This window comes from Ciconia boyciana, chromosome 19, assembly GCF_034638445.1.
Source record: "Ciconia boyciana chromosome 19, ASM3463844v1, whole genome shotgun sequence".
In the NCBI taxonomy this organism is placed as follows: Eukaryota; Metazoa; Chordata; class Aves; order Ciconiiformes; family Ciconiidae; genus Ciconia; species Ciconia boyciana.
Window position 1 is genome coordinate 7,712,284 of NC_132952.1, and position 17,543 is coordinate 7,729,826.

The window sequence follows — 17,543 nt, forward strand, 5'->3', positions numbered from 1 at the left end:
AGATCTATAATGAGGAGTCTTTCTGTCATTGCCCTGCTCCTCTGAGTCAGGAATTTTCATTTCCCCCTAATACTTGCTGCTGTAGCTGCAATTTCATTTACTGTCATCTCATACCACAGCCTTAATGCAAGCACATCTGTGGCTGGATCATGGAAAAGATTCAGTATGGCTTTCAGAGTTGCATATCAATTAAATGGTTACGAGAAACCAGAGTTTTTATTTACTATGTTCTCATATGGTACTTATAAAAAGGAAGATTTACTCACTGTACTTGAAATGACAGTTTATTCTTCCAGTTAGTCACCTAGCAAAAATATCTGTATGAGAACACTGAACATCAAAAGTAGGACTCGGAGGTCTACTTGCACAGGCTTTCTCTCAGAAAACGACTGAAAAGCCACAAAGTTACCCAAAACCTAAAAATGTGTTTTTGATTCACATCTAAGCAGTATCATGAAAGAAATTGATTACTTTTTGTTTTGAGGAAATAATGCTGTTCAAAAAAATATTTCTACTATTCTCTTCTTTTTAACACACATACGAAGCAATTTACACATGCTGAGCCAAATTTAGCTTTGGTGGGGCTCCAGAAGCCAGTTGTATCAGGACAGATCACCTCAATCTAAGAAAGCAGTAGATGTCATGTTCTCCTTGTTGAAAGCTAGAGTTCCTATACATCAGTATCCTGACATTTACAAGTTCTCTTGCTCTTCTAGGCTATTCAAAGCTACTTTTACTTTTTAAAAAGCCTCTTACTATTACTTTAGCTGCCTGCCTGCCATACCTTTGCATTAGCAAAATTACAAAATGAGCATCTGCTCTTTTTCCAATTGGAATTAAAGGAATAGGATTTGAAAGTTTGTGACTAATATCTAAAGCAGACAACAGCTAAATGGACCATCAGCCAGAATTTTACATTGTAAGCGTTCCAGTATGATAAAGGAGACCTAACACTTTTCCCAAGTTGGGCTTCTGCAGACGCCTTATTCTTCCCTACAACAGTGGAAGAGGATTTAAAAGTTCACCTAGACCTTGACAATGGGCAAGGAAAGTTTACTCCAGTTAAGATTTTACAGACTGCAGTTAAGTTTCTGAGTTGCAGAGTCGGAAATGGATTTGTACCTTCTATTTGCAGCATTAAAAATCATTAGTTTACACAGATTGTCCTGATTAAACAAACAAAACTTTCCTATAGTCAGTGTACAAAGTCAGTACTGTTGGGGGGGGATGAAATAGGAAGCTACCTGAAAGATGTCACAAAAGTTTTTATGAAACAAACCACAAACTTTTCAACAGCTAATTTGAATTCCAAAAGGTAGAAGTAGAACAATATCTAGGCAATCTGCAATTTGTATGTAATTGCACTGATAGAAGTTAGAAATAACTTTTCTCTTTTTAACATATAAGGAAGCAAGTTCAGGTGGGTTTTCGGATTACATCCTAATTCCTTTTTACGATAATGATAATTCTACCTGGTTCCTGCATGAAGGAATTTGCCATTTGTCCATCCACAATTGAAGATACATGTTCAAAGAGAATTTTGATATTACCATTTTAATTAAATATTGAGTCTGTGAATCTCAACATGGAACATAATATGAAACTATAGAGTATATGCAAAATAAAATATCTATACCTTCCTGAGCCTGTAATTCTGAAACAGTGCAAGAAAATTCTTTCCTATCAAGTTGAAAAATGCAATGCCAGTGTTGTTGTTTTCAAACAGTAAAAGTACAGAAAGCATGCCAATCATGCACTGAAAATATACAGCTGGAGTTTACTTCCGATACATTAACACCACAAAGGGTCATAACGTACTACTTTCTTCACCTAATTCCATTCTAGACCTTCAGTAAACTCAAACTAGTAGTTTTTGGGTTTTTTTTTTTTCCAGAGAGCAGGGATTTTCTGTGCTTAAATAAACTATAATTTTGATGTTGCCACAGTTGTTCAAATCACCCTTGCAAAACTTGACTAACCTAGTAAGCAGAGGAGAAGTTTTTCTTCTCTATGTAATTATTTTCTTTTTAACTGTCTATCTACATCATACGTAATGAAATTATGGAAGTTTGTTTAAACACACCAGTTTTAAACTAGCAAGGTTAGATGTAATTACTCAGTGTAATCACAGCAATATGGAAATCAGAGCAGATTGCAAAACTTAGATGAAAAACCAGGCAGTAGATCTGATGGCAATTTTAAAGGTGTAGTGAAATCTCCCACACCTACTTCATTTGAAAGAGAGGAAAAAAGCTCTAATAAAACAAGAAAAGTGCTTAAAAAAATCCCAAACACCCAAAAAACCCAACACCAAACATTCTCCAAATTGAAGGACTGAGAAACACTGTTCTTGCAAGCACAAGCCTAGGTTATAAGGAAGCAAAAGATGTATTGGCATAAAATGTGAAAGGCAGTGTTATATTACAGTGGTCAGCTAAGACAGACGGGGCCATTTGTCCAAGAGAATAACACCAATTAGAAGTGGTGTATTGCAAAGAGATAAAAACTGCTTTCGGCAGACAGCATTCTCCAGCTCAACAGTAGGAATACTGATTCACACATACCTGCTGTCTTCCATTTTCTCCTGCGAGACTGTCATCTTCTCAGCTTTCTCAGCAGATATCCTGCCACTTGGCTTTTTGCCTCCTTTCTACAGCAAGAAAAAAAAAAAAGGAAAGTATTTCTGTAGTGCTTAAGGGAAGTGCCAAAAATGGTGTAATTTATGATGTGCTAGTGTTTTCCTTTGCATTCATAAGTTAAGAACAAATGCAAAATCATCAGCACTTGAATATGGTGGATTTTGATTTACATATATTAAGATTCTCTCATGATTTCCTATTATTTATTTCTGTAAACAAAATTGGATCCTGGTCACTAAACTATTAGCATCCCCTACAGTAATTTGAGCCAAATGATAAAAAAGATAAAAGCCAGAATGTACAACTCAGCAGTCAAAAGAATTTGAAACCAGAAGTTGTATCAAATTGTCTGATCTGAAACTCTTATCTGCTCTTCCTTTCTACAACGAAAATCTTACTGGGAGTGAAGTAAATAGTTATCTTATCGATACCTGAACTTTCGGAATGGGCACATCTCACTTTCTCAGTTTGAACAATAGTATCTAGGCTTTTCCCTAGAATCTTCCCAATACAGTTTCAAGTCTTTGGTTAGTAGACCAAGTTATTTTCTGGACTATTTCCTGGAATTTTTAAATGCCTACACCATTGTTTTCTTCATTTCAGTGTATTGTATCCATGCAAATACAGTATTTTACATTAAGGCTGGCATAGATAGAAGTTTAATAGCTTTTTTTTTTCTTCCTTTTCTGAAATAATCTTCAAGGTCCCACTGTAAGAAGTACTGCAAAGCCCGAGAAATTATGTTGACAGCATTACCCACAATAGGTTGGGGTTATTTTTTTTTCCCTCTTTTCATTCAGGTGTAACAGAACTGATGCCATCTTGTGTGGTTTCTGTCACAACCAACACAACAAATAATTACATAATACTGCAATTACTCATGATAATTTTATACCAACCCACCCTGCAGGAACTCCAATTTCACAATTAAATAACTTCTGTCCCTGCAAAACCTGCAAGAAGGCTGTTTTGGTCATGTTCTTAATGAGTGAAAACTTGAAGAAGCACTTCATAATACAAACCAGAAGACAGGAGAATACTTTGGTAGGTAATTTCCCATCCTGGCAGGAATATTTTGTGTTGGAAAGCTGTTGTTGAATAATTCAGGACAAAACCTAAAAATAGTAGTGTTTGTCTCAAATCCTGTGGCGTGAAGTGTGAAAGAAAGATAATATTCTAACTGTAATACTTTATCCTAGCTAGAATACCTTAAAGTAAGAAATTTCTAGTTGCGAATGCTGCAGTTATCTCCACAGTGCCGTAACTTTATCATTATATGGCAAGATAAAACTTAAGTCTTTGCCTCTGCAAGGACATTAAATAACATCTTTCTCTCCATTAGCTTTTGCTGTAGTAGCAGTATTTATTCTCTGGGCAATGAACAAGAACCACACTGCTTACAGAATAACTCCAGGTTCTTAATGCACTAACAGTTTCAGAAAGGTTCCTGTGTCACTAAATTTAACTTTTTATTATTATTATTATTAATTGATAGCTCTTGTGCCACACAGTTTCGAAGAAAATGTTTAACAGTGAGAAGATACTTTCAGCAGTGCACTGTAGTCACAAGGCTAGTATAACTGTCATCAGCAACGAGAAATCAAGTTCAAAAAACATAAGGGACCCCATTCAATTCTTCTTCTTTAACAGTGCAGAGAAGGAACATCAGTGACCCTTTAGGGAAGAAAGAAGAGATGAACATTTCTAGTGCAAACGTTCTCCTGTTTGACACAAGCCTTCAAAAGGTTGGCCCATAATGTATTTATTTATTCACACAGTGAATGTCAAGATACTTACAGTAACAAGTAAAGACTACAGTTGCTACAGTCGTGTGATCTGAGGAAGCACTAGAAACAAAGAACTCTTGAATTCACACCGATTCATTGTATGACCTTGGGCAAGCGCCCTACACTGATGCACAGGGAAGTAACAGTACATACCTGGCTTACCAGCAATGGCAGAATTATTTAATTGTTATTAAGTCTACAGTCGTGAATAGTCTTTAAAAAGAGTAAGTGCCACAGCTGTTAGGCCTACAGAAGGCTTACTGCATCACCTAATCCTTCTCTAACACAGTTGTAAGTACACAAAACAAATAATTAAATACACTTTTCATAGGAGACAGTGAACCCAACTCCCACCTTTATTTATAAAGTCTTCCAACCTTTTCCAAGAGAGTCACTTGTACAATTTTGCTCCCTTGTTTATTTAAGAGCCTCTTAAACAACAGTGGAAGTCCTACATTTAGATAATCCATTTATTAAAAAAAATTCTTCATGCCAATCTTCAGCTGAAATAATCTCAAAATAAGCAGCTGTTCAAAGAAAGGTGTTTAAGATCAATGGTTTCAAGGTGCCTGACAGGATTTCACACTTGTCATGTCAGAAACCTTACACATCTATAGTCGTATTTCTGCTGTCCCACATTACTGGTAATATGGCACAAAGAAGGTTTAGACAGCACATGAGACAGTATTATGCTGGGTATTAAAAACATACTAGCCAGACAATTACCTAATAAGGTTTATAAATTCCAGTTTCACATGCTTTCAAAGTGAAGCTAAAGCGTCCAAATCCGAGAATCACTCCTGAAATACTCTCTTCATGTTAATTTTAATTACAACAATTATTACTATCAGCAAGACAAAGATCATGCGCCACCTTCGAGGGATAAGTGCCAGCAGGATGACTACTTTCATAACAACCATTCAAGATAGGGCAGCTTGACCTCTCTGGGAGTAAAATATCAATTAATTATCTTTTTACAGCCAATTCAATTACAGCGCACTAATCACTTGCGTAGGACATCAAGCCAGAAGTTGGGGGTGGGGGGGGCGGTTGGGCAAAGGAAGGAAAAAATATTGGCAGTGAACGACCCTCAGCAAGGATGACCGGGCAGTAACCCTACAGTTGCAGCTGTAACGTTTGTTAACATCATGCAAATAGTTATTATTTGCTTGTAGCAGACTAAATGCTGTAAGATCATCCTCATTTAACTAAACTTTTTTAAAAATAAAAAGAGTTACTGGTCCTAGGGGTAATGGAAGTTTCATTTAAAGGTGACCAGACACACTGCATTAGTCTTTAATGTTAGAGTCAATTCACCAAAGAGCTTTGCTCATTAAGGAAAAAAAAAGAGGAAAGATGATCTATTCAGCAGAAAGCAAAATATATTTAACTTTTGTTAAATAAACTAATACTAACTCAAGTTACTGAGGACTATTTCACTACTGTACTGATCCCAAAGAAAATTATCAAGTGCGATATATCTACAATAATGCACTCAGCAAAATATTAGTATATAAGCAAACATGTATTGTTATGATCACATTAGTATTGCTACAGAGGCCAAACAGAGGCCAAAAAAGTATGAGTGCATGTATAAACACATTAGTATATGCAAAACATGTGTAAGCAAACAAAATCAAAATTTGAATCTATTCATTTATAGCACTCATGAAATAAAATGGCAGAAAGGAGTATGTTAAAGGATCTCTTCTCACATGAATTTCTGTTAAATGAGTCTTGCACCATTTAGTTCAGCATAGATAACAGAACCTGAAAGAAAGTTACCCAGTCCATATCTGAAACAGTAAGGCAAGACTGCTGCTTTCAGCAGTCTCGATGGACAGAATTTGAAGTATAAAAAGGTATTTTCACAACACAGTTGCAGAAGTTAAGCACTTAACAGTAGCTGTAATGCTAAAACTCTCACAGCATTGCCATAGTATAACTGACAATCTCTGTAGCAAAAAACTTTCGTCTCCTTTGCCAGTATGGTAACAATAGCAGTGAAAGATTTGTGCGTAAGTTGAAAGCATTTACAAGGAACACTGGCAGTTTATTAGCCTACTCTGATTCATCTTCATTACTAAAATTTTTAATACAGCCTGATTAAGCCTGGAACACACATCTATGCTACAGTGACACCTTCAATTTCTTTGTCGATAGCATACTGAAAGTCATTAGCACTTACCTTCCTAAAAAAGAGCGCTCTGAAAATTCCATTATGGACTGCAGATTAACTTCTGTAACCAAAAAATATGATATACCATGCATGCAAGGAACAGAACACAGAGTCTAATCTTTTAGGGGGTTAGGATCTCTTAGGATTTTAGGGCATTCATATTCAGGGTGTTCCATATCACTCAAGAGTGCAAAGGAAGTTTCAAAGAGGCTAGGTACATAACTCTTCTGAATTTTTCCAAGTGCTTTGCAAAGAGGAAGCTCATACAAAATAGATGTTAACTCTGCAAATTCAAATAAAAAATTATACTACAGCAAAAGAGAGGAGCCAATGTGGATTTTTTTCCCTCCCTATTCTAACACTTACAGTGTGCTGTTTCTAAAGGACAGGTTTGTCTTTGCTCAGTGCTCTTCCAAAGTATTCTGAAAGAAAAGCACTGTTTGTTCCACCTGCAGACTCATGAATGCATGTAGGAACATCCTACTGGAATTTCTCTTCTAGTTTTGTCTATTCTATACAGGTTCTTACACCACAGTCACTGCTGCAGTACCTATAAATTTTTCCCTGGTATTCTAAGCAATGTAACCAACACTGGTCAAATGTCTGTTCCGTGAGCAACCCTATTAGGAGACATTCTCCTATTTAAGACTTGTTTTGAGACAGGTTTGTACATTCTGTACTGCACCTCAGCCAGTTACCAGTACTTTCTATTCCAAAAGACTATTCTACACTTAATGTTTTTTTCTGCTGCCTTAATAGAGTACTGATGTTTGTGTCTGGTTCCCATAGAGAGTTCTGGTACCAACTTAATATCCTTGAGAAATGGGTTTTGCTGGCAAACCTCTTGAAACTGGTACGCAGTAGGAATCGACATAAGAATAATATGAGAAGTATTATTTTGGAATCTAGTCAGAAGGAATATCTCCATAAACAAATCTTGGTGTCTTTAGCCACCCAAACATTACAAATCCAGGCTGGATTTTATGAAGCTTTAGTACCCTAAGTACTATGATGGCACATGGAAGCAACTGTTGCTATGGAAGTAATCGTTGCTATAAAATAAAAGGTTAAAACCAAGAAAGATTATTAAATCGCATTACAGGATTATCGACACCTAAGGAGAACAACCAATTAACATTGTCTTCTCTACGTGACATGACAAGAAAAGTTGACAGCCACCCTCACTTTCTACTACAGCTAAGGACAACCGAGTTCTCAGCACCTCGTATGACCTACTTTAGACCTTTCAAAGTGAGGCATAACTTCAGATTGTCACACACCGTATGAGCATTACACAAAAGCAGGTATAGCCACATCTCTTTCATACGTATACTCTTCTCTAAGAATATGTCCTCTGTTGGTCCTTGGGAATACACGTATTGCCAGCCATTTTCAAAGAGGTAATATAGTTCTACTGCCAAATTCCGTTTATCAATGCTCAGCAAATGACCAAACACAGTAAAACTGAGGAACTGTAAAACTGTATTTCCATAGTGAACATCAGGACTGATAGAATTAAGCAAATAATGTATTTTTTTCTCCTTCCAACAGAAGTAAGCATCAACTTGTGATAATATTGGCTTTAGGTCTTCTAATTCAGTTTCAAAACTTCTCTTTCCTTAGGGCTACATTTCAATAGGTCTTATGCTAAAAACTATGTAACAACATATGCAGTAATATAATTATGTCACTATTGTTAATTACATAGATATATGTTCATATTCATATTTTATATAAATATTCCTTCGTTAACTAATGTTAAACAATGTCTGTGGCTACACCTGGCTGCTAACACACTAGAGGCTGGCGTCATTTGGGTTAAAACTTTTTTTAAAAGAACGCTGCTACATTTTGCCAATGTTTTGAAACGACAAAATCCACATCACAGTTCAGCTGTAGAGTAGCTTTGGGACTGGTAACTGCTTGATACTCGGTGACCAAGTTTGTTAGTGTAACCTTTCAGAATGACAAGCTTATTTCTAGACAATGCTTTATATCAATCTAATATGATGCCAGGAGAATAAAATTTACCCCTGGCACACCTACTGGGTAAATCAGTGTCCACTTCTGTCATCTGGAAGGGCTCCATCAGGTGTAAATTGCACAGGTAGTATTATAACACAGTATAGTTGGTGGGAATCTATGTCTTGCCTGTTGATACTGCTTAAATAGTGGTGTTCTTTTTCATCATAAATCCTGTCTGGGAAGCTCCTAACATTCCAAAACAGGTGTCCTATTATATCAACCCCCCATTTTTTAAACACGCACACGCTGTAAAACAATTACTAGGTGAATTTATCTCTCAGTGCTGCTTTAAAAATACAGCCAATGTTAGAAAATGGTGTTCAAACTACCTGTAATAAAAATAAACCACACACAGCTAGACTGCCAGTTTCCATAAGGAAAACACATTGCATGTTTCCAATAGCAAAACCCAAACTTCCCTAACGTAAAACACAGACAACATATTTAACAAATAGCTTGCTTTCACTGCTGGTTGAAAAACATGAAACCATGAAGGCACCGAGACTGAAATCAACTGTTAATTGAGAAAATTCTGTTCCATTAGTATCTTGCAAAGCTAACTTCAATTAACAAAAAACTCCAACAGCATATCAGAGCAAGGTTTTACATTAATTTGACAAAACCCAAAGCATTTAAGAGCTAAGGGTTCTATATTTATATATTCTTATATAAATATTATATTCTTATATAAAACTATATTCTTAGTTTATGCTATTGAGCCCGAGTTGTCTTGCCACAGGGTAAAGACCTTATTCAGCATACTCATGCGTTGTAACACTTCGAGAAGTAAGGAAAAAAACCCTGTTACTAGCACCAGTATAAGTGTAGTATAGGTAAACAGAGTCCCCAAAATCCTGAAGCGGAAAGGCTGACTCAACAAGAATTGCAAGCATGTAGCTCCAGTCAGGGTTTACTCCCCAAAATTATCTTCTTAATGGCTGCATTTAAGTTTTCATACACAGACAACATGCATTAGAAGGGGTTTAAAGTACCATATGAGTTAGAATGTACGTTTATATGAATAAAAGCTGCACCCATTTACCTCAGCAGGCTCATACGACCTTAGTTACGTATGATAGGAAAGATAATAAATCTATCCACCAGAAGTACGAAAAGGTCTCTGGCTCAAAAGACCCTCGGACAAGTTTGGTTTAATCATTTAAGAGCAGATTGATTATATATGTGTTCAACAGGACCTGAAAAGAATTAGATGGACAGTCTTCCAGTAGGAACAGTAACTCCTAGGCAGAGCGGAAGCTCTACTCCACTCAGCTATGCTCCACTGAAGTTTTTAGCCAATTAAATCTCACTATTCACTAAGAGATGTGAAATATTACACCCTAGGTAATTTAACTTCCACAGACTTTTTTCTTGTATTTGAAATATTAATTCATTTTGCTTCAAAATAAGCCAAATGAACAATTTCAGGGTGAAGCTAAAAGAAAAAAACTGTCCAGATCCCTAGAACTTCAGTAACTAGCTCCAGACAAATAGTTATGAAGGGGCACGAGAAAATAGCAGTGAATCCTGCGTTCTGTATCTTAATGCAAACCAACTGGAGTTAATCACTCTGTTACCACAACTAGATACTGCTACAGTTACAGAAGTACATCTCCACAACAAAACCTCTACAGCAAGCGACAACAGAGCCAAAGCCAGCCAGCCCGTCCTGAATCCTGAAACCTGCTCTGCTGAGAAAGCCACGCTCCCAGTCAGGAACCCGAACTCCAGCTTCCAGCAATGATTTTTCACTACTATTGGTCACTGCCTTTAAACTGTTAGAACACCTTTTGAATTCGATCTTTGGAAATTAATATTGAATTCAAGTGTTTTTAATTGAAAGCAAAATAAAACATCTTACAGTGAAGACAACAAAAAGCTTCTATTTTTGATCCTACGTTTACCTTCTTTCTTTGTATAGTAACTTCAGTTAACCAAAGGTTTTTCTCATGAGAATGACTCTCATCCATATTAAAGCATTCCATGGAAACAAAGACTTCACTCAGAGGGAGGGTTCATCAAACCCACTAAAATTATAATCATTTAATAAAAGTAATGACTACTCTGTATTTAAAATATTTTCCCAGGCAGCACTTTAGCATATTGTGTATTCCAAACAAAGTGCTATTGCATAATCATTAACTCTGCACTACGTAGATCTTATGAAGAATATAATGAAGATTCTAGTAAAATAAAGAATATTAAGTTTTCTTATGGATAGAAAACACATACACATATGCCCATTAAGACAACAGGACAGGTTTTTTTGGCTATAACGTAGTTCAGATTAGACGCAATGTTTTGACGTGTTTAAAGGAAAAGCAGTGTCATTATTTTATACTGAGAAAAGCAAAACTAGAAGGAAGTAATCTGTCCAATATCACTCACATGATCCGGGCTCAGAACATAAAACCTCTTTTTTCCTCCCACTCCCATGTCATATTCACTGGATTATGATGTTACACCAAACAACCATATTTTCAGAAACTACTGGACAAAAATTCCTATAAACATCCAAAACCAAAGGGACTAACAGACTTTTTAAAAACTACACAATAGCTGTTAAACCTTAGAATCTGCCACAGAGAAGACTGTTAAACTGCGAGAACGTAAAACTGTCTTCAAAATGAGAGGAAAAATTCTTCCAATTTTTTTCTTTATTGTAAATATGATGTAAGGTTATCTTCAAATACGAGATTTTTTTTTTAAGTGTTCTCAAATCCAATTTAGAAAGAATTGTTTGCGACATATATGCTGCAGCCAGTCAGACAATAACAGTTCTGCAATTATCGGCACCTGCATCACAATTCAATGGATTTAAATTACCAAGGGGCCATGGCAGATACCCTACTGACAATAATTAGCATAAAAATGTTCTACAGTTTAAAGCTGTGGGTGGGAATTACAAAAGGTTAACAGACTAAATATAAAAATCTTTTTGAATATAAAATCAATGTGCTTTGTTACCAAAATCTGGGTACTGTAATTTAACCAAAATAGGGTTTAGAGTATCTGGCAATCTTCCATATGTGTGAGCTTGGCTTTTCTTTTAAGCAAACTGCCGAGCAGCCAATCTGAAAGTTTAAAACAAAACAAACCAAAGACCCAAAGAAAGGAAAGCTTTTTATATTAATTTTTTTTTTTTTTCTTAAGCTTAGCACCAAAATGAACACCACTCTTATCAGGGCTCAGAATGATCTTTTTATATGGTCAGATTCAAAATCCCACATTATTTTATTGCATGATTTAGAGAGGGAATTATTTAAGTGGTCAAAATAAAGTATGCTAGAAGTTTCTGGACTTGATTGAACTCTAATAACAAATAGTTTTCTCAAAAGGTCATCATTGCATCAGAACACCTATATTTTCAGAAGTGGCTTCTGCTTCTGTGTAGCTACCAGGGGAAATAAAAAAAGATTAAAAAAAATAAATCTGTTTTTCATACTGCTTGGGACCACAGCTTTGTTTTATTTAGACTGAAGATACAAGCAGAACAGATGAAAACAAAGAAATTCTGCTCATTAAAAGTACTAAATCAAGATGTTAAATTTGATGAGAACACAGAAGTATAATAGCCATCAGCAAGAAGCATCTTCAGTAAAAATACAAACTTGGTAAGTCTAAAATTTTATCGAGGTTGTCCTTTGTTGACAAGATAAATGGTCATACAGAACTTTGGATCTAGATAAACTCAAAGGAAGAACTTTGACATGAAAGCTTAATTCCCTTTTACCACCCAATAATTTATCTTTTTAAAAAAATAATTAACAAGTCTCAGAATCACAGTTACCTGGGAAACATATCATAGCCTATAGAAGTAGCAGTAAAGCAAAGCAGATAACAGACTTGTACAGTTAGATTCTAACTCCAAATTGATGCCTCATTAAATTGAGTTAATGTGGATGTGCTTGACACACGCTGGGACCCCTTTTATCACAATTACTGCAACATCTCCAGCACTCCTTGCAAGTCTAATAGAATCAGCATGTTTAGGACTAGCCCAAGGTTTCTAATTGCAAAATCAGCAAACATGTTAATCATCACTTTGTTGCCCTGTTGTTGTGAAATGAGATTACAGATGTGTATTAGAGATTATAGAGAGGACTAACAAATTGATTTAGCTACTATTTCAACACAGTACTGTAAGATGCTTTTCATGATTACTTCTTTTTAGATATATTTCTGTAAGGCTACCAGTGTACTAACATTTGTCTAAAAGGTGAGCCAGGTTACCAACTTTTATACACATTCTAGTACAAACCTGTACAAACAGGACTTCTCTTCCTTTTTTTTTCCCCACAAAGATTTCCTACTACTATAGCATACTTATCTTTAATGAATATTAATTAACATTTTAATTAATATTAATATTACAAAAACCACAGATGAGAAGCGACCTCCTAACTGCAAAACCCTTTAGAAAACAAAGGGGGTTTTGGGGGAGAAGATATGAGGGTAGGGGTGAACAATGCAATGGAAAGAAGTGCTAACTCTCTCAGTTCCAGAGCTGTCATTATCCAGACATTACCACCAATGGAAAAATGGTTAGAGATAAAAATAGTTAGAGGTACTCCATAGTGATCACTGAGTAGCTTCAGGAGTTACAGGGAAGGTTAACATAACACTGAACCTTGAGCTTCCCTGTGTTCATGCAGAACGCAGTGCATTCAACTACTGCATGCGCTGGTTCTTCAGTGCTGAAAAACAAAAGACTATTAGGCAGGTATGTTTTACATGAGAGATTTAAATCCTACTTTCCCTGCACAAGAGAAGGGGGATTCCTCTTGAATGAGGATCAATTGCATTTCTGCTTCTTTTTCAATTTATAAGCTGCCTCTGTAACTGCACAACACAAGATGTTAGTCTTGCATTTTTCTTCAGTCAGCCCTAACTGTAAAATCCCATCTGAAGTAACTCTGATGCTTTAGAAGAAACAAAACAAGCACTGCATATATATACACATACTTGTGTGTATATATGTATATATGTTCATACGTGTGTATAATGCATTGATTGGTCAATTGCAGTAGAACACAGAAGAAGGTAGACTCTCTCTGGGTAAACAGAGAGAACATCATTGTTAATTATTTCAGAAGTTCAGATAAAAGAGAAGAATAAATCACTTGCACAGACAGATGTTTACCAAAGGTGTTATTCACTCCAAATACAAGCTTAAGTACTACATTGCAAACATCTCAAAATATTTGTAATGAAATAGAGGAAGATGCAAGATGGGAGTGACTGGAAGGAACACGTTTAATTCGATCAATGAAAAGGCAATAATGGTTTCTGTTTTGTTTTAGATTCTCTGTATATGAAAGGCCTGAAATGATTCACAATGATTTCCACCAATAAAGTAAGAAGAAATATGCCAGTCCTACCCAAAGTCTGGTTCATTTTTAGAGGAAGAGGAATCCAAAAACCTTGATGCAGATTATACCTTTGATGGTTTTTGTAAAAGAATCACTTAACGAACTGTCCTCCTTAGGATTTTACCTCCAGCTAGGCTGCACCCTCCTCTATAAATACTTTATACTCTTCTTCAATATTCTCCCTATAGAAATACAAGAAAGTGTACTCCAGCTTAGCATATCCTTTTTTTTTTTTTAAACATTCATTGCAATATAAACCTTGAGTAAAATACAAACGAGATTATTCATCCACACAAGCTACCACATGCAGAATGTGTAAAAATATGCTGAGAACTCATTGTCTTTAAAACATCTTAGCTGGTTTATGAAAGACTTTGCTGAACTGAGATTGAGGAGTCAATACAGCTAAGTTTGACTGCAATGGAACTCATTCCTCAAAAAGTACAATCCTTGCAGAGAGAACTCTGTTTAACACCAGCAAATGTTACAGGACACAGTCCAGCAAAAATCCAAAAGATGGTCCAGCAAGAAGAAACTAAAATCTACAAGAACATAAGCTTATCTTAAGATACAGTTTTGTGACTATCTATCTAATGTTCAGTGAAAAAGCTCACCCTGTTGCACTGAAACAGCAACAAAAACGTACCTATCTGCCAGAGGACAATCTTTGCGATCAGATTTTATAAACCCACATTCACATGAGTTATTGAAATCTTGAAATTACTGAACTCTGACAAAATTACTATGCTGAAGTTTCACACGAATTTAAAAACTAAGAGTTTAGATGACCATGGCTTTGCTTTTTCGCACTGAATTTTTTCCCCGAGGTATCGGTCAACTGAAGTTCCCAGCTTTAGTATTCTTTTTTCCCTTTCATCATCTGTTAGCTCATTTGTCAATACAGCAGATTCACCCATTGGTCTTTTTCCTCCTCAAAGCCAAAAAATAATTATGGATAGTGGTGATAGTTTTTCTTTTATATCTATTCCTACTTTTAGGGACATACACAACAATTGCTTTAACGTCTGGAAATGACATGTTTTTCCACCAGAGGGAGAGGTCCATCAGAAGTGAGAAAAGAGAGCAAATAAAAGCTACAAAATATTCTCACATACATAAAAGGATGATATGAGACAGCCGTATGGGGCTCACGAAACTTGTTTCTAGTCTCAGATGATGCACAGTTGTGCACAGCAAAGTCAGTTTACCCCTATACCCGTTCTTGTCAAATGTACAGGGTACCACTCTAACTTTTCCCTCCTAATATTATTTTTTAAAAAATTTGTACACAGTTTTGTTATGTAAAGTATCCCTCAAATTTGTAAAGGTTACTGTGCACATACAGCAAAAAGACTCAAAATAAACACAGTAATTTCTGTAGGTACCTGTAACAGTGCTTCTGATGCCAATTTTTTTTTAAATGTTCATGTAAAACCCTGGCAATACAACAAAGATCTGGGATGAGCATTAGTAATATTTTACTCCAGCTGCTACACAGGCAGCTGAGGAAACATTCAACATCTTTCTTTTAGGTTCATTAATATAATCTTTTCATTATTATTTGTGTAGTAGATTTAAAATGCATGTAAATATTTAGAATGCAGATTTCCCCTATTATTTTTAAAATATTAAGATTGGTCAATCTGTGGACTTATAAACCTAACCAGTGTCATTTTCAGCAACGTTAAAAGAAACTGCAGTGGAAGAGGCAGATGCTGCAATTCTGTTACTAGCATCACTTCAAAATCTCCTGAGACGAAGAGTGAAATACTACATAACTGCCCTGTGTTCCAGAGAATGCAACAGAGATCTCTTGAGACACTACAGATAACCACGAGATAGTGTGCTCTGGCCATGTAATTATATTGTGTCTCTTGTCCTGACGCTTGTCTCAAGGGAGTTAAATGAGTACATTTAAATTCACAGAACTTGTATACACTAAGACTAATTCATTCTTTCAAGCAACTGCCTTGTGGTGCTGAGAAATCAACGGGAAGCAGTGATTCTCAGGAAGGACTGCACATCAGTGAAATGCCTAACTGGGCTCTAACAGATTCTCCTTACTATAGCCAACTAAGTGTCTTTTCAGACCTTTAAGAGAACTAAAAGACAAACTTAAGAAAATGAAGTTATTGTAGACAGTTTAGATACTAAATGTACACATTGTTGCTAATGAAAAATTATTTCTCCCTAAATGACTCTAATTTACATGAGTCCAAAACCTAGTATTTCTTTTTCCATGTCATGTGTGGAGAAGTCAGGCTTCTTTACTTTTGAAATACCGTAATTACTACAGTGATGGGTTCACATAAAATTCTAGATAAAATGATCAAAATTACAATAAATATCAGCTAAAAGAAGCGGAAACTGCTAGCTGAAACGCAGGGCAGATAATAACAAAACTAAATAATAAAACAGAGGAGAAACCTAATTATAGCTGCAGTTTCCCCTTGCCCCAACCCAGGAGAACATATGAAACGACAGATTTAAAATAATCTAATTTCGCAGAAATTCTTTATTTATCACTGCCCGCAGGAAAGAGGGGGTAGAGTCAAACCCTTTTTTTCAGCAGAATATTTGTCTGTAGTGGAAATTACTAACAAGTCTTCAAAGAAGTCTTTGATGATCCTCAGGCTACCACTACTGATGATGTCAAGAGTTTTAGCACTACGGGCTTCAGTGGAGAAGTAGAAAACATGGATGGGGAAGTGGGCTTTGAAGTTAGCTCAGAGAAGCTGACAGAAAATATAAAATAAATCATGTTAAGGCTTGATCATGCAAACACAGATGTCAAAGGTAAAAACTCCTATTGACTTCAAACATGAGCAGAATCAGGTCCCAGGTCCTCAACAATGACTCAAAAATATAAATAGATTGTACTGAGTCTTCAAGATGAAAAAAAAAAAAATCATTAAGGGGAAAAAAAAAAGGCACCCAATAGTGTTGTTATTCCATTGTTTAATACAGATTCTGTCTGGTAAGCTGTCCAGACAGAGTATTCCCTAATATGATTAGAAATCAAGTATTCGGGGGGGGGGGGGGGGGGAGGTTTGTTGTTTTTAAACATACTTAGCTGCTGCTGCTGCTTCCAGTAATGGACATGATCATCTAAGAAGCATAATCTTATTTTTGAGATCGAAATCTTACTTGAGTAAGAAAAAAAAGAATTCTTGCCACCTGTGAAAAAGCGTTTCATGCTTTTTCACTGAAAACACTACCAACATGCATGTGACTGACCTATTACATTTGCTTTTAAGATATTCTCTCTCTCAGAAATACAAGTGGTGAATCAGTTGTTATGGTAACTATTTTTCTTTTTTTTTTAACTAACATATGACAGCCTGTGTGTCATCTGATGCTGTTCCTGAATTAAGTTACACATTCACTTTTGTCAAATAGTCTAAAAAGGGCTTCTTGGATGAAGAAATAGTGGGGAGAAAGCAGGACATTTTTCGCAGGCACCCTGCCTTAGCAGGTATAAAAGTGCTCCAAATCCTTACATTGTAACATGTCCAACTACGTATGAGAAGATGCAGGTTTG

General features: G+C 35.9%; 1 long non-coding RNA gene across 7 annotated transcripts in view; it reads right to left on the reverse strand.

The window, feature by feature from the left end:
• LOC140661719 (uncharacterized) overlaps window positions 1–17,543 on the reverse strand; it is a 56,237-nt gene that overhangs the window by 16,904 nt on the left and 21,790 nt on the right. For all 7 annotated transcript variants that reach the window (XR_012045854.1, XR_012045858.1, XR_012045857.1 and 4 more), the window contains one exon: window positions 2,565–2,650. This is a non-coding gene — a long non-coding RNA (uncharacterized lncRNA). The remainder of the gene's footprint in view (window positions 1–2,564; window positions 2,651–17,543) is intronic.